The sequence below is a fragment of the Giraffa tippelskirchi genome, chromosome 5 (genome assembly GCF_054371585.1).
Source record: "Giraffa tippelskirchi isolate mGirTip1 chromosome 5, T2T-mGirTip1v1.2.pri, whole genome shotgun sequence".
Lineage (NCBI taxonomy): Eukaryota > Metazoa > Chordata > Mammalia > Artiodactyla > Giraffidae > Giraffa > Giraffa tippelskirchi.
This window is the reverse complement of record NC_137279.1, coordinates 194,108,117-194,126,361: the sequence shown is the minus strand read 5'-3', so window position 1 is coordinate 194,126,361 and position 18,245 is coordinate 194,108,117. Positions and strand designations below refer to the sequence as shown.

General features: G+C 45.9%; 2 long non-coding RNA genes across 2 annotated transcripts in view; both read right to left on the bottom strand.

Annotated features, from left to right (window-relative positions):
- LOC145506314 (uncharacterized) overlaps positions 1-17,802 on the bottom strand; it is a 34,930-nt gene extending 17,128 nt beyond the window's left edge. Inside the window, exons 1-2 of the long non-coding RNA XR_014053748.1 lie at positions 17,667-17,802; positions 12,268-12,384 (exon numbers count right to left, since the gene is read on the bottom strand). This is a non-coding gene — a long non-coding RNA (uncharacterized LOC145506314). The remainder of the gene's footprint in view (positions 1-12,267; positions 12,385-17,666) is intronic.
- LOC145506313 (uncharacterized) lies at positions 6,698-10,867 on the bottom strand. Its single transcript, XR_014053747.1, has 2 exons — positions 7,203-10,867; positions 6,698-6,957 (listed from the first exon to the last, which is right to left on the bottom strand). It is a non-coding gene; the product is annotated as an uncharacterized LOC145506313 (long non-coding RNA).
- Positions 17,803-18,245: the final 443 nt, after the last annotated feature.

The following is an 18,245-nucleotide window of genomic DNA, read 5'->3' as shown; positions in this document are numbered from 1 at the left end:
ACGGAGCTCCGACACAGAGTGGAGGCAATGGCGTGCTAAAGAGTCGACCATACCCTCCCCTCTGTGAATGACCTCTGCCCTGGCCTGATCCTTCCAGGATGTGTTCAGGAGGCTGAAGTTCGCCCAGTCACCAGAAGACACCAAGGGGAGAGTGGGCCGTGGGATGGGGGGTGGAGGGTGCAAACTCCAGGACTGGGGGCAACGGCCAGGCTTCCGAAGCGTCTCTACATGAACTGTGTCAGTAATAACCAACCACTAGTATTTTCTCGTTTCTTTCATGCTTTCTTAAAGGAACACGTTTGTCTGTGGCTTGGTTTCCCTACAGGAAGGGAAGCCGTATAGAGTCCCTATCTTCTGTGGCTTTAGGCAGGGGCCACAGGAGGGAGAGTTAGGGGTGGTGCAGACAGAGGGGCTTCAACTGAAATACGGTGGGGACCGAGCAACTTGCAGGGGCTTCTCACCTGCACCTCCCACCGGAGCTGGGCCTGGAATCCCCTGCAGGCCTGAGCAATTCATAGCTTCTCCCTCCCCTCTCTTCCCCTCAAAAAGCTGGCTCCTGGGCCAGCCCACAACACCCCCAAATCCCCCATCACCCACAGCCCCGCACAGGCCCTCCCTCACAGAAGTGGGACGACCTGCATGGTGGCGGGGATGGTGTGTGACCCCAGAGCTTGGGGTCTCAGCTGACCTTGAGCAATGGGACTGGTGCTTTACACAGCCTCCCAGCCCAGGGAGCTGCCAGCAGCCACAAGCCACGACCTGAAGCGGGGGTGGGGTGGGGTGGGGTGGGGTGGGGATGTGAGCTGTCTGAGGTCCCATCCTGTCCCCATGACAGCGGCCAGGCCTCACCTGACACCGTGACTGCCCTGCACGGACACACAGGACAGCAGCAGTCACGGGGACGGACAGCCAGCTGCCTCCGCCGCAGGCTCCACTCTGACTGCAGCGGTCCCACGGCTGTACCAGCCCCACCTGCGCGCCGCTCTGCTTGGCTGCCAGGGCTCGGGGCCCCTACGTGAGTCGGTGAGGGCAGAGGTCCAGAGGCCAAGCCTGTCTTCAGCCACCAGACCCACCCTGGTTCCCAGACTCATGAGCCCAACCGGTAGCTGAAGCCTTTGGGAGAATGACACCACAGATCCTGACTTCAGAGCTCAGACCCCTGAAAACTTACTAAACAGGTTGCTTTTAGTCTTTTTTTAAAGGAGGAGGTTGGCAGGAAGGAGGGAGGGGAATGACTTCCTTGGTGGTTAAGAATCCACCTGCCAATGCAGGAGACATGGGTTCAATCCCTGATCTGGGAAGATCCCACCTGCCATGGAGCAACTAAGCCCATGCACAACTACTGCAGCCATGAAATTAAGATGCTTTCTCCTTAGAAGAAAAGTTATGACCAACCTAGCATATTAAAAAGCAGAGACATTACTTTGCCAACAAAGGTCCATCTAGTCAAGGATATGGTTTTTCCACTAGTCATGTACGGATGTGAGAGTTGGACTATAAGGAAAGATGAGCACCAAAGAATTGATGCTTTTCAACTGTGGTGTTGGAGAAGGCTCTTGAGAGTCCAGTAGTCTTCAAGGAGCACGAACCAGTCCATCCAAAAGGAAATCAGTCCTGAAATATTTATTGGAAGGACTGATGCTGAAGCTGAAACTCCAATCCTTTGGCCACCTGATGCCAAGAGCTGACTCATTTGAAAAGACCTTGATGCTGGGAAAGATTGGAGGTGGGAGGAGAAGGGGACGACAGAGGATGAGATGGTTGGATGGCATCACTGACTCAATGGACATGAGTTTGAGTAAACTCCGGGAGTTGGTGATAGACAGGGAGGCCTGGTGTGCTGCAGTCCATGGGGCCACAAAGAGTCAGACAAGATTGAGCGACTGAACTGAACTGAACTGATTCTTAAAGATCTTATTCAGAAAATCAAAAGACAAGCCACAATCTGGGACAGAAGTATTTGCAAAACTCATATCTGATGAAGGATTTGGACTCAAAATAGACAAAAGACCTCTTGAACAACCCCATAAAAAACGAATAAAGATCTGAACAGACACCCAGCCAAAAAAAGATATACAGATAGTCAAAAACAAAAACATGCTCAACATCATACACCATTAGGGAATTATAAATTAAAATCATGAGATATCACATCACACATATTATTAGGACTGTAAATTCTAAATATATGACAATACCAATTACTGGAGGCTGAGGAACAGCAGGAATGCCCCCTCACTGCTGGTAGGCTGCATGCATAGCCACTTTGTAACACAGTTGGGCAGTTTTCTCCCAAGCTAAACAAACCTCACCTTGGGATCCAACAATCATTATTTCCAGTATTTAAGAAACTGCTTTGAAAAATCCATGCCCAAATGCAAACAAAGATGAACTTAGGCACAGCAGCGCTATTCATAATAGTCAAAAACTTGAAGGCAAGTAGAGTAGGCCACCCCAAAATAAGCCTCTCTGGTGTGAGGATTATTTACATCGGCTTCAAGGGGAAAAAAAGAGGACTCCCAGTAAACTAAGTAGCAATTGCCTTTTGTGAAGGACATTTACAACAGAGAAATCTCTGCATTTAAGGGTTGCCCCTGTTTGCACCAGAAATAGAAGGATAATTAACTCAAGTAACTTATCAATGGAAAGGTCCTATCTTAAATCTACCAACAATCATCCTTCTTTACTGTGTCTTGATAATAACCTTCCATAACTGGCTTCTCTCATTCCCCAACGTCTTACTTCTGTCTTCAGCTGAAGATGGTATTTAAGGTGATGGCTTAGGACATTTCAGGGACTGACTCAGTTTTCTTTGGTAGCTCCCCTGTATACAGTAGGCATTTGTTGTTTTAGTCACTAAGTCATGTTCAACTCTGGGATCCCATGGACTGTAGCCCCCCAGGCTCCTCTGTCTATTGGATTCCCCAGGCAAGAATACTGGAGTGGGTTGCCAATTCCTTCTCCAGGGGATCTTCACAACCCAGAAATCAAACCCATCTCCCCTGTTCTGCAAGCCATCAGGGAAACATAGAGGAGGTGTGCTTCTGTTTTTTCTCCTGGTGATTTGTCTTTTATTATGGAAGGGCAGAATGAAAATTGTTTTTCCTCCCATACACATGCAATGGAGTATTACTCATCAGTAGAAAGGAATGAACCACCAACCCTCAAAAGGCATGGTTAAATCTCACGTGCATATTACTCAGTGAAAGAATGCAGTCTGAAGAGATAGCCCGCAGCCTGACCTCATTGATGAGGGATGGGCTCGGTTTGGTTGGTCCTCCTGTTTCCTGGATCTCAGAGGGAGCAGGCCCCAGGGGGCCGTGGAGCAGATATGTGGGGTTCTGCTGCAGATAAGCAATTCAAACTGAAATAGAGATGAATATCTTATGATTTCTCCAAAATAGTTACAGAACAATCAACTGGAAACCATATGAAATGAAATGACTGTAAACACAAACTGTAAAACTTACACCAAATTCACTCAGATTCATTAACAGACATTTAAAATGCAAAACAATCAAAATTACTTGTATATATAAGAAAATATACATGACTTTGGCTTTGGTCTGCAGATCATGAGCTTTGAGTTGTAACACAGAAAACGCCAATACACAAAAGAAAAAAATATGTGGACTTTATAAAATAAAAGATTTCTCCTCTGAAAGACCTTATTCAGAAAGTCTAAAGACAAGCCACAAACTGGGAGAATAATATTTGCAAACACATATCTAATAAAGGATTTGGACCTAAAATAGACAAAGACCTCTAAAACAGCCCCAGTTTAAATTAAAAAAAAAAAAAAATGGGTAAGGATCTAAACAGAAACACCTGGCCAAAGGAGATATGCAGATGCTCAATATCATACTAAAATTATACAAAAGTATCATACTACTAGGGAATAACAATTAAAATCATGAGTTAACACACTGCACGTATTAGCACTGCTGAGCTCTGAATATATGACAGTAGCAATTGCTGGAGTGTGAGGAACAACAGAAGCTCTCCTTCATTGCTGGTGGTGTTGAAGGAAGGGGGACCCATTCCAGGCCCCGAAATTGAGCTCTGTCTAACACTCGGAAATGAATTGTCCGAGGAGACACACGTGCTGACAAAGAAAGAGATTTTATTGGGAAGGGCGCCCGGGTGGAGAGCAGTAGGGGAAGGGAACCCAGGTTTTATGGTGATGGGATTATTTTCCGGGTTGTCTTTGGCCAATCATTCTGACTCAGAGTCCTGCCTGGTGGTGCTGAAGGAGGAAAGTAGGCCGAACAGATTCCATCTTGAAAATCAGTCTCCGTCTTGAAACCACTGTGAACTTTGGACTATATGCCTGGGTGCTCGCCCGATGGACACTAAATTATATGCCCAGTATCCATGGAGACGACGTATCAATTGGAAAACTGACCCCCGGATAAAAGGCCTTCAGGACTGTCACCAAGGGAGTGTACTAATTTACCCCAAAGCAAAACAAATTATCTGTACATTATCTATTGATATATGTTACCCTGTTTATCCAACTAAGACTTACTGCATATAAATCACAGCTAGCCTTGATTATATCTCTCCTTTACACTATCCAGACTAGTTTCAAGGAATCTGGGGATGTGGGTTTAGGCACGTACACTTATGGTATATAAGGTTGTCACAAAAACTGGTCGGGGTCCTTGGCTAAGAGGAGACTCTGCCTTGGACCCACCCGTGTAATAAATTGCTCTCCACTATTTGCTTGTCCTTCTGAGTGAGTTTGCCTCCGGAGAGCGTGGCTACAACAGTGCACACCCTGTTCAGCCAAGATGGATGCCAGCGAGGATTCTAGGAGGTGGCTGGACATATGGTGTCTCCTTTTGACCTTTCCCGAACTCTTTTGGTTGGTGGTGGTTTATGAGTTCCATGTTCCTTACCAGGACCTCCAGTCATAAAACAACTCAAGCAAATGGTTACCATGGTGCCTGGGCAGGGTGGGCGGTCTCAGTCAGTGTGCTTCCCCTAACAGCGGGATGCCTGTACAGCCACTTTGTAACACAGCTGGGCATTTTGTTCCAAAGCTAAACAAGTCTCACCTTGGCATGCTCAGTATTTAGTCAACTGCTTTGAAAACCTATCTCCAAATTCAAACAAGGAGGAAATTATGCACAGCAGCACTATTAATAATAGCTAAAAACTTGAACAAATAAGGATATCCTTGAATGCACAAGCAAAGTGGGATACATCCATGTCAAGGCAAACAGAATACGCCGCCCCAAGATATGCCTTTCTGGCATAAGGAATATTTCAGTCTCATTAAAAAAAAAACAAACAGGAATCTCAGAAAACTGTATGGAGATGAAGGACATTTACAATGGAAAAATTTCCATATTTAAAGGCTATCCCTCTTTGCACCAGAAATAGAAGGATGATTAAACCTCAAGTAGCTCTTTTCAATGGTGGAGCCCTGACTTAAATCTGCAAACAATCATACATTTCTTTACTGTCTTTTGCGTGATAACCTCCCCCAAGGACTTTCTCCTATTGTTTTTATCTGAAGATAGTATTTTAAATAATGGCCTTGGACGTTACAGGGAGTACCTCACTTTTTCTGGGTAGCTCTTGTATATACAGGAGGTAGGTGCTTAGTCGCTCAGTCATGTCCGACTCTTTGCGACTCCATGGACTGTAACCCGCCAGGCTCCTCTGTCCAGGGGGGTTCTCCAGGCAAGAATACTGGAGTGCGTTGCTGTGCCCTCCTCCAGGGGATCTTCCCAACCCAGGGATCGAACCCAGGTCTCCCGCATTGCAGGTGGATTCTTTACCATCTGAGCTGCCAGGAAAACCCATACAGGAGGTATACAGGTTATTAAACTTCTGTTTTTCTCCTGGTAATCTGTTTTTTCTTTTTTACAGGGGAAGTCTCTACCAAAAATCTGGAAGGGTACAAGGAAAATTGTTTTTCTTTACAAGCATAAGCAATGGAACATCACTTAGCAATAGAACGGAATGAACCAGCAGCTCATACACTGTTAGTGAAAGAATCCGGTCTAAAGAAGCTGCACACACTATTGAACTCAACGAGGCAGCAGTTGTAACCAGGGAGGGTTAATTTTAAATTTCCACTGGCTCTGCTTCTATGACTGTAACTCTTTTTTGTTATAATAAATATACATAATGGCCTGCCTCTGGGAGATAATCTGAGCCCCCTATGAAGGACTGTAAGGAAGTGAGACTAACACATCTCCCTGCCTGAGGCTTGCCATTCTAGGAGACATCTGCAAGGATTGAAAAGTCTTCTTGCTTTGTTTCCTCACCTGCCCCCATTTCTGATCCATAAAAGAGCCTGGCCACCAGGCCCTGACAAGATGGATATTTTGAGGCACTAGCCTGCCGTCTTCTCAGTCAGCTGGCTCCCCAATTAAAGTCTCTTCATTGCCTCGATACCTTGTCTCTTGGATTCATTGGCCTGTTGTGTGACGAGCAGAGTGAGCTTGGACTTGGTAACACAGTGAGCAGGGCATGAAGCAGGATCTTAATTCCCTGCCTAGGAACTGACCCCGGCCAGCCTGGATGAAAACCAGGAATCCTAGACACCAGAGCAGCAAGGGCTACAGGCTAGAAGATATTTTCCCTTGACTCTTTGTCCCAGGGAAAAATGCATTTATCCCGGAGGCAGAGACTGTAAATGCAAGTATAAAATTCATTATCATAGACATAGTGTAACAACAAGTGGGAGAGCACAGAGAGAAACCATTTGTTTACTTGAGACAGAAGCAAGGCAGAGACACGCATCTGGAGACAAAGTGTGTGGGCAGCCCCCCCCCCCCCCCCGGGGAGGAGCAGCGCAGTAAAGAGACGGTTAAGTCATTCATACAGGTCAGTTCTTCCAGGTCTTTGTCTTCCATCATCCAGTTATCTGGTTTCTTTTTCAACCTGATCTATGCTGGGACCCTCCCCTTGGCGTGCACACACCCGTCAGCCAAGATGGACCTCAAAGTGAAGGGAGGCACAAGACTCATTATGGCCTGGCACTGTCCCCAGACTTTCAACCCACAAAGAGCCTTCCTGTGCATGTGGAGTATCTCCTTTGTCCCAAAAGACGGGGAGCAGCAATTCCTGAATCCTTTTCTCACACAGGGTTTTGCCCCTCTTTGTCCTTGCCTTGACTATTACCTTGACTATTGCCATAACTGTTACTTGAACGTGTTTCCAAGAGACAAACCCTGGCTATTTACCCTGTTTCTGTTGTTACTTCCATTTCAGAAGGCAAACAGGAGGCTGACTGTAAATGCCTTAACTGGCGTCCAGCTATCTCTTGTCTCAGGAAATGCTAACCGTTGTGAGTATCCAGCTGAAGCCCACTTCTTCATGTCCCGTGAAATGCAAACAGGAGGCCAGTTGCTAGTGTCTAACCTGGAGCCCAGCTATCTCCTACATCATTGTGACCCCATTTATGACATCCTGGATGAGGCAAAGCTACACAAATAATAAGCAGATCATGGGGTGGGGGTTTAAAAGATTTCATGTGATACTTTAGAATGGATACCTGTCACTATGCATTTGTCTGAGCCTGCAGATGTGTATAGCCCAAGGGGTCGATTATAATCTATTTGATTTTAGTTATTTTGGGTGTAGGAGTGGAACACACAATGGGACACCGCATCTGACTGTAATAGAACTACATAGAAAAACCTCACTGTGCGGGATGAGGCAAAAGGCGCTGACAGCTTTGGAAATGAGCAGAATCTGTAGACTAAAGGCAAAACGGAGCTTTCATAAACAGTGGGCTTGATTTTACAGAGGTCTCTCCAGGGTGTGGCAGCTGAGAATGCTCAAACCTCTGAACATGTCATCTGGAAAGGAGCGACGCACAGAGAAACGGCGGATGGTGGGCACCGGGTTCTCACTGTGGGACTGACAGCTACACATAAAGGGAGAGAGGGCCTCTGCCCTGGTGACCCTGGGTCTGGGCTTCCTGGGAGGATGACGTGAGGAGCCGACTGGCTGGGGAAACGCACAGACCTCTGCACTGGGAAGGCCCTGCACACGCAGGAACCTCACGCCCCATGGTTTCCCCATACCCGCTGGAAACATTCAGCCCTCCATGATCTGCGAGGTGCTGATTTTAAGACATTCTTGAGCCCAGGCAAGTACAGGAGTGTGAGGGTCTTCCTTACCCCTAAACTATCACAGAAGCCAGGCGCTGGAGCCTGGAGTCAGGATGGGGATGCCTGGGCCTCTAACCAGCAGCTGGTTGGAAGGAGGAGCCAGTCCTGAGGGCAAGAGCTCCCTGTCGTCTGTGAGCCTCGGGGCCCTGATGGGGCTCATCGCCAGTGAGGACACGGGCGGGGCCGGCAGTGGTTCTGTTTCCCCTGCCACCCTTTGATGAAAAGGCTTCCCGGGTGGCTCAGTGGTAAAGAACCCACCTGCCAATGCAGGAGACACAGGAGAACGGGATTTGATCCCTGGGTTGGGAAGATTCTCTGGAGGAGGAAATGGCAGCCCACTCCAGTATTCTTGCCTGAAAAATTCCAAGGGCAGAGGAGCCTGGTGGGCTACAGTCCCCAGGGTCAGACATGACTGAGCATGGTCACATGCCCTTTGAAGAAACCATGCAACACTGGTCTCAGAAGTCTCCTGAGAGGGTTTCAGACTGACATGGGGGTTTTATAAGAACAGAGAAAGAAGCTGAGCTCCTGACAGGCAGCCCTTTCTGGCTGTGAGTTTATTCCACCAGGACTGCACTACAGTCACCCGCGTGGAGTCTGCTATGACCCACATGCCCCTGCCCGGCCTCTCCTCTTCCTGCAATGATTCCAGTGATATTTCCAGCCTGGACCCTCTCCCAGACCAGGTGCATCTGTCCAGCCACCGCATCCCCGTCTCACCTTGAGGGCCAAGAGGCCTCACAGAGGACTGTGATCCTGCTGCTCCCACACCCAGGAGGCAGCCCGACCTCCCCTGGTTGCTGAGCCCAGACGCCCAGGGCCTCCCAGTCTCCCACTTCCTTGTGCCCCAGCGACTGCCAGTTCCCCCTCCAGAGCCTATGGCCAGTCCCCACACTGATTTCCCTCTAGGGCCACAACCTTGGCTCAAGCCTGATCCCTCCATCAGGCCCTAACAAAGCTCCCTGCCCCCACGGTGAATCTTACACCCCATCTCAACATGGTCTTTCTGAAGCATAAACTATGGAACCACATGCTGGGGTCATAGGGCAATATTTCCAGGATTAGCAAAGCTCCATGGCAACCACTGTCATGGGCCATTCTGTTTGTCATTCGTCATTCTGTCCCTTGGACTTCCCTGGTGGCTCAGACGGTAAACTGTCTTCTTACAATGCAGGAGACCCAGGTTCAATCCCTGGGTCGGGAAGATCTTCTGGAGAAGGAAATGGCAACCCACTCCAGTATTCTCGCCTGGAAAATCCCATGGACAGAGGAGCCTGATAGGCTACAGTCTACGGGGTCGCGAAGAGTCGGACTCGACTGAGCGACTTCACTTCACTTTTCACTTCACATTCTTCCCCTAAATAGCAAGTTCCAACCTCCATATTAGGCAAGGTGGACAATCAAAAGACCCCCAACCAATGAGAACACCATCCCATTTCATAGGAACTTTCTTTGTCCTGAGACTATAACAATTAGCTCAAGCCCATGAAAGAGATCAGCTCTTCCTGGTCGGTCAGGAAGTCTGCCTGCTCTCTCATCAGTGGCCCTCCCTACCTCAGTCCTCTGTTCTCAGCAAATTCTCTCTAAAAAACTGTCTGCTCTGCCTGTGTGTCTCTCTGTCTCTCTCCCTGCCATGTAAGGACACAGTGTTGCACATCTTATCCTTTGCTTATCCTCACAACACTCCCTTTCCCTTGTAGTTACATATCAGAAAGGCCACAGAGTCACTGAACTGCTAGACTCAATTACTGGGCTATTGACACCAGCCCAGGACTGTTTTTGACAAGATCCTAACACCTCTGTCCCCCATCACTAAGTCCTGACTGCAAGCCCTCGTCTTATATAAGCCCCTGGACTCCTCATGGGAGAGGGTGCAGTTCTCAAAGCATGACCCTACAGGATTCCCCTCTTCACTGGCTGGAAATTTCTTTTAGGAAGTTCTATGTTCTGTAACTTCAGAGTTAAATTTTTATGCCTTCAAAGATTGTATAAGGTATTCAGCACAGACCTTTTTCAATTTATAAATCGAGCCAAAGCAAAATTCCTATTTTTAAATAAGAGGTTCTGGGATCGCCAGAGTAGGGTAAAGCTGAGGAAGTCAGGCTCTTTTTGCCTCAGTTCAGTTCAGTTCAGTCACTCAGTCATGTCTGACTCTGCAACCCCATGGACTGCAGCACACCAGGCCTCCCTGTCCATCACCAACACCAACACCAACACCTGGAGCTAACTCAAACTCAGGTCCATTGAGTCGGTGATGACATCCAACCATCTCATCCTCTGTCATCCCCTTCTCCTCCTGCCTTCAATCCTTCCCAGCATCAGGGTCTTTCTCAGTGAGTCAGTATTCCCATCAAGTGGCCAAAGTATTGGAGCTTCAACTTCAGCATCAGTCCTTCCAATGAATATTCAGAGCTGATTTCCTTTAGGATGGACTGGTTGGATCTCCTTCCAGTCCAAGGGACTCTGAAGAGTCTTCTCCAACACCACAGTTCAAAAGCATCAATTCCACAGCGCTCAGTTTTTTTATGGTCCAACTCTCATGTCCCTACATGACTACTGGAAAAACCATAGCTCTGACTAGACAGACCTTTGTCAGCAAAGTATGTCTCTTCTTTTTAATGTGCTGTCTAGGTTGGTCATAGCTTTTCTTCCAAGGAGGAAGCGTCTTTTAATTTCATGGCTGCAGTCACCAACTGCAGTGATTTTGGAGCTCAAGGGAAAAAAAAAAAAAAAAAAAACACTCGCACAGCTTCCACTGATTCCTCATCTATTTGCCATGAAGTGATGGGACCGAATGCCAAGATCTTCGTTTTTTGAATGTTGAATTTTAAGCTAGCTTTTTCACTCTCCCCTTTCATTTTCATCAAGACGCTATTTAGTTCTTCGCTTTCTGCCATAAGGGTGCTGTCATCTGCGTAACTGGGGTTATTCAGGCAGCCTCTCCCTCTCCTGGTGCTGGGAAGCCCAGTTCCAGCCTCCTGCCTGAGAATGCAGCCTTCTAACTCCTAAGAACCCCCAGCAGTGCACTGTGGACCCTGAAGGGACTCGTCTGGAAGGGCTGTTTGTGAGATGCTGTAGGGGGAAAGGGGTGAGACTCAGGCCAATCTTCTTTGCTCAGGCACATCCCACTCATTTATTACACAGCCAGGAAGCCAGCTGGCCCTAAGGCTCTGCTTGCCCCCAGGATCCAAAGGTGGGCATGGGAAAGTGCTGCCACCTTGTGGCCATTTCCTGTAACTACAACATGACAACAGGAACCTCAGGTCAATCCACAAGGCCTGGGCTTCCCTTCCAGCCAGCTGCCCCCAGGGAATGGCAGCTGATGTTCAGGAAGCCAACTGCCAAAGGAAAATCGCCCTGACACCCTTAAAGGAGAAGAAAGAAAGAAAAAACCAGAAAGCACAGATGCACTCAACCTCCCCCACCAAACAAGGCGCTCAGCATCCCTGATTAACGCAGGAATGCCAATCGAAAGGACAATGGGAAGTCACATTGCAACATTCACAAATGCCAACATGGCAAGGCTATAGGCAATCAACGTGGCAGAGAGTCTGGAGGAAGAAGAACCACCCTGGACTGTGGCTGGGAGCACCCATTGACAGCAGCCGCTAGAAGGGAGACAGCAGACTCTGAACGCCTGAAAGAACACTCTCAAGTCAGGCCTTATGTCATTCCCACACCTTGGCCTGTATCCTGAGAGCTCCATCGATCAAAAGGCACATGCACCCCAACAGACAGCCACCACTGCTTCCTTCAGGAGCCTAGATGTGCAACCTGCAAAATCCCCAACGAGAGACTGAAGCTTAAAGAAAACATTGTACACAGTTCTGGTAGACGGATTCTCACTCACAGAAAAAAAAGATATGGAAAGTAGGGAACTCCAACCCTGGGAGACACGGATGGATGGCCCATGAAGGATCAGAGGCCAAGAGTAGTCAGTCAGGCAGAGGAAGAACTGGGTATATGAGGTCTAGTCTAGGCCAAGTGAGGACAGACAGAGAAGGCGACAAACTGACATCCCAGAAAGAGACCCTGAGAATTCAAAGTCAAAAAAAGGATTTTGGAAAGAAAGAAAGAGCACGGCCTGGAACAAATTAGCAAGTAAGTACTCAAAGCTAAAGCAGATCTGTACCTGTAATGAATCACCCACGTGGGCTGTACCGTTTCCTCCTCCCTTCCATCCAGACATACAACTCTGTAGCGCTAAGAGATGATCCATACCAGTTATCTATTATCTTCCTGCTTTCCACTGGCAAAAAAAAAGAAGAAAGGGTACCTGAAGTATAAAAGGCATGAAGACCTGATGCTCACCACTAAGCTCGACCTCCTAAGGCAGATAGTCTCCCCAACACCATAGAGAAAACCCATAGATGATTTCATACCTGAATCAGGCGACTGTGCAGTGACAACCGTCACAGCAAGTCAATTGGACTATGCTGCGGGTAGTATTGGCAAGATGTTAAAGAAAAGGGAAGGAAAGCAGTGTCTACTATATGACGTTCGACCTCCCTAAGTTGGGACGCTACAGCATCCCTGGAGGCCGAGCAGGCTTGCGTCCCACTGCTAAACTGGGGTGGGGTCAAAACAGTCTGGCAGTGAACAATTTTTAAAGGTTTAGTGTGTGCTGTGTCAGGCTGGGACAAAATTACATTGTGGGATCGAGGCCGCTAGAAATTTCAAGGCAAAATTTAGCCAGTCTTCACCTCTGCTGGTCCTGGGGATCTTAGCTCAAGCCTCCTTCCTGACAACGCTGCCTCCTGGCATAGAAGCACCCTCAGTAGTGTACTGTGGACCCTAAAATGATGAGTCTGGATTGGGTGTTTGTGTGATGCTCTATGGGGAAATAGTAGTGAGACTCAAGGCCTTTTCTGTTTGTTCAGGTAGAATCCAGATAGATAGTTCAGGTAGAATCCAAAACACAAAACTAATTAAACTGATCACAACAACCACAGCCTTGTCTAACTCAAAGAAACTATGAGCCATGCCATGTAGGGCCACCCAAGACAGACAGGTCATGGTGGAGAGTTCTGACAAAATGTAGTCCACTGGAGAACGGAATGGTAAACCACTTCAGTATTCTTGCCTTGAGAATCCCATGAACGGTACAAAAAGGCAAAAAGATAGGACACTGAAACATAAACTCCCCAGGTCAGTAGGTGCCCAACATGCTGCTGGAGAAGAGGAGAGAAATAGCTCCAGGAAGAATGAAGAGATGGAGCCAAAGTGAAAACAATGCCCAGTTGTGGATGTGACTGGTGATGGAAGTAAAGTCCCATGCTATAAAGAGCAATACTGCATAAGAACCTGGAATGTTAGGTCCATGAATCAAGGTAAATTAGAAGTGGTCAAACAGGGGATGGCAAGAGTGAACATCAACATTTTAGGAATCAGTCAACTAAAATGGACTCTAATGGGTGAATTTCACTCAGATGACCATTATATCTACTACTGTGGGCAAGAACCCCTTAGAAGAAATGAAGTAGCCCTCATAGTCAACGGAAGAGTTGGAAATGCAGTACTTGGGTGCAGTCTCAAAAATGACAGAATGATTTCTGTTCGTTTCCAAGACAAACCATTCAATATCACAGTTCCAAGTCTAGGCCCCAACCAGTAATGCTGAAGAAGCTGAAATTGAATTATTCTATGAAGACCTACAAGATGTTCTAGAATTCACACCCAAAAAAGATGTCCTTTTCATCATAGGGGACTGGAATGCAAAAGTAGGAAGTCAAGAGATACCCGGAGGAACAGGCAAAATTGACCTGGGAGTACAAAATGAAACAGGGCAAAGGCTAACAGAGTTTTGCCAAGAGAATGCACTGGTCATAGCAAACACCCTCTTCCAACAACACAAGAGAAGATTCTACACACGGACATCACCAGATGGTCAATACCGAAATCAGATTGATTATATTCTTTGAGCCAAAGATGGAGAAGCTCTATACAGTCAGCAAAAAACAAGACCGGGAGCTGACTGTGGCTCCGATCATGAACTCCTTATTGCCAAATTCAGACTTAAATGGAAGAAAGTAAGGAAAACCATTAGACCATTCAGGTATAACCTAAATCAAATCCCTTACGATTCCACAGTGGAAGTGAGAAATAGATTCAAGGGATTAGATCTGATAGACAGAGTGTCTGAAAAACTATGGATGGAGGTTTGTGACATTGTACAGGAGACAGGGATCAAGACCTTCCCCAAGGAAAAGAAATGCAAAAAGGCGAAATGGTTGTCTGAGGAGGCCTTACAAATAGCTGTGAAAAGAAGAAAAGTGAAAGGAAAAGGAAAAAAGGAAAGATATACCCATTTGAATGCAGAGTTCCAAAGAAGAGCAAGCAGAGATAAGAAAGCCTTCCTCAGGGATCAATGCAAAGAAATAGAAGAAAACAATAGAATGGGAAAGACTAGAGATCTCTTCAAGAAAATTAGAGATACCAAGGGAATATGTCATGCAAAGATGGGCTCAATAAAGCACCGAAATGGTATGGACCTCAGAGAAGCAGAAGATATTAAGAAGAGGTGGCAAGAATACACAGAAGAACTATACAAAAAAGATCTTCACGACCCAGATAACCACGATGGTGTGGTCACTCAACTAGAGCCAGACATTCTGGAATGTGAAGTCAACTGGGCCTTAGGAAGCATTGCTACAAAAAGCTAGTGGAGGTGATAGAATTCCAGTTGAGCTATTTCAAATCCTAAAAGATGATGCTTTGAAAGTGCTGCACTCTATATGCCAGCAAATTTGGAAAACTCTGCAGTGGCCACAAGACTGGAAAAGGTCAATTTTCATTCCAATCCCAAATAAGGGCAATGCCAAAGAATGCTCAAACTACCACACAATTGCACTCATCTCACATGCTAGCAAAGTAATGCTCAAAATTCTCCAAGCCAGGCTTCAACACTACATGAACCATGAACTTCCAGATGTTCAAGCTGGATTTAGAAAGGCAGAGGAACCAGAGATGAAATTGCCAATATCCATTGGATCATACAAAAATCAAGAGAATTTCAGAAAAACATCTCCTTTATTGATTACGCCAAAGCCTTTGACTGTACAGATCACACCAAAATGTGGAAAATTCTTCAAGAGATGAGAATCCCAGACCATCTGAACAGTCTCCTGAGAAATCTGTATGCAGGTCAAGAAGCAACAGTTAGAACCAGACATGGAACAAGGGACTGGCTCCAAATGGGGAAAGGAGTACATCAAGGCTGTACATTATCAACCTGCTTATTTAACTATATGCAGAGTACATCGTGTGAAATGCTGGGCTGGATGAAGCACAAGCTGGAATCAAGATTGTCAGGAGAAATATCAATAACCTCAGATACACAGATGACACCACCCTTTTGGCAGACAGTGAGGAGGAACTAAAGAGCCTCCTGATGAAAGTGAAAGAGGAGAGTGAAAAAGCTGTCTTAAAACTCAACATTCAATAAACAAAGATCATGGCATCTGGTCCCATCACTTCATGGCAAATAGATGGGCAAACAATGGAAAACTAACAGGCTTTATTTGGGGGGGCTCCAAAAATCACTGCAGATGGTGACTGCAGCCATGAAATTATAAGATGCTTGATCCTTGAAAGAAAAGTTATGAGCAACCTAGACAGCATATTAAAAAGCAGAGACAATATTTTGCCGACAAAGGTCCATCTAGTCAAAGCTATAGTTTTTCCAGTAGTCATGTATGGATGTGAGAGTTGGACCATAAAGAAAGCTGAATGCCAAAGAATTGATGCTTTTGAACTGTGCTGTTGGAGAAGACTCTTGAGAGTCTCTTGGAATGCAAGGAGACCAAACCAATCAATGCTAAAGGAAATCAGTCCTGAATATTCTTTAGAAGGACTGATACTGAAGCTGAAACTCCAATACTTTGGTAACATGATTCGAAGAACTGACTCATTGGGAAAGACCCTGATGCTGGGAGAGATTGAAGGCAGGAGAAGGGGACGACAGAGGGTGAGATGGTTGGATGGCATCACCAACTCAATGGACATGAGTTTGAGCAAGCTCTGGGCATTGGTGATGGACAAGGAAACCTGGCATGCTGCAGTCCATGGAGTCACAAAGATTCGGACACGACTGAGCAACTGAATAACAAGATGTGCTGCATGTATACAGTAGACTATTTCTCACTCATATAAAACTGCTGCTGAAGTTAGGGAATTATGACACTGGTAGTCACAGGGATGGAGTTTGAAGGATCATACACTAAGGCAGAGGTAGAACATGGTGTATGAGGTATTGTCCAGGTAAACTAAAAAATAGATGTGCAAGTCAACAAATTTCCAATTCTGAAAGAGACTCTGAGAATTCAAATTAAACAAATGGTTCCAGAAAAAAATTAAAGTGAAGGGATGGGATGCATTAGGAGGTCCATACCTAAATTGACAAGAAATCAATATATGTAACAAGTAATCCACAAGGAAAATCCTCTGCCTGCCTTCCTTCATTCCTTCCTTCAACATATGCACAGAAATCTTTGTCTCTAAGAGATAATTCATAAAATTTATCCCCTATCTTCCTGTTTATATTCACAGAAAAGTGTATCTGATATAAATAACTCACATGGACCTGATGCTCACCACTCTGCTCTACCTTCTAAGGCATAAAGTTGGGGGGAAAAAGTAGAGATTTCATAGAAAACGTGCATTCCAGTCCCTATGATGAAAAGGACATCTTTTTTTGGCCTTAGTTCTGGGAGGTCTTGTAGGTCTTCATAGACTCGGTATTTCAGCTTCTTCAGTATTAGAGGTTGGGGCATAGACTTGGACTACTTTGATATTGAATGAATTGCCTTGGAAATGAATAAGAGATCATTCTGTTGTTTTTGAGACTGCAGCCAAGTACTCCATTTCACAGTCTTTTGTTGACTATCGGGGCTACTCCATTTCTTCTAAGGGATTCTTGCCCACAGTAGTGGATATAATGGTCATCTGAATTAAATTCACTCATTTCCATCCGTCTTAGTTCACTTAGTCCTCAAATGTTAGTGTTCACTCTTGCCATCTCCTTCTTGACCACATCTAATTTACCTGGATTCATAGACCTAACATTCCAGGTTCCTATGCAATATTGCTCTTTACAGCATCAGACTTTACTTCCACCCCCAGACACACCCACAGCTGCTTCCGTTTTGACTTAGCCTCTTCATTCCTTCTGGATTTATTTCTTTGCTCTTCTCCAGCAGCATATTGGGCACCTACCAACTAGGGGAGTTCATTTTTCAGTGTCATATCTTTTTGTCTTTTAATACTGTGCAGCTGAATATTAAATGCCAGCTGAATTGCTAGACAGTTAATATTCAGGGAGATCCAGGTTTTTGTAGTTGTTCAGTTGCTAAGTCATGTCTGACTCTTTGTGACCCCATGGACTGCAGCACACTAGGCTTTCCTGTCCCTCACTATCTCTAGGAGTTTGCTCAAACTCATTTCTGTTGAGTGGGTAAAGCCATCCAACCATCTCATCCTCTGCTGCTCCCTTCTCCTCCCATCCTCAATCTTTTCTAGCATCAGGGTCTTTACCAATGAGTTGACTCTTTGCCTCAGGTGGCCAAAAGATTGGAGCTTCAGCTTCAATCCTTCCACTTCCAATGAATATTCAGGGTTGATTTCACAAGAACTTTCTCTCCAACACATACAAATTATTAGTACACCTCAGCTAAAAAAAAAAAAAAAAAAAAAACTCAACAAAAAAATCAGCCAAAGGTCTAAATGCATGTTTCTCTAAAGAAGTCATAGAGACGGTCATAAAGCACATGAAAAGATGCTCAGCATCACTAGTTCTTTGAGAAAGGCAAATCAAATGTACAATGAGGCATCACCTCACATTGGTCAGAATGGCCACATCAAAGACCTACAACAACAAATTTTGCAGAGGGTGTGGAGAGAACGAAACCCTCCTACACTGTTGGTGGGAATGTAAATTGGTACACCAATTAGGGAGAACATTATGGTGGTTCTTTTAAAAACTAATCATAGAAGTACTCGGTGACCCAGAAATCCAACACCTAGAAGGAGATCAAGGGGAAAAAGCAACATTTTAAAAGACACCTGCACTCCACAGACCACGGCAGTGCCGGGTCAACAGTAAAGACAAGGGAG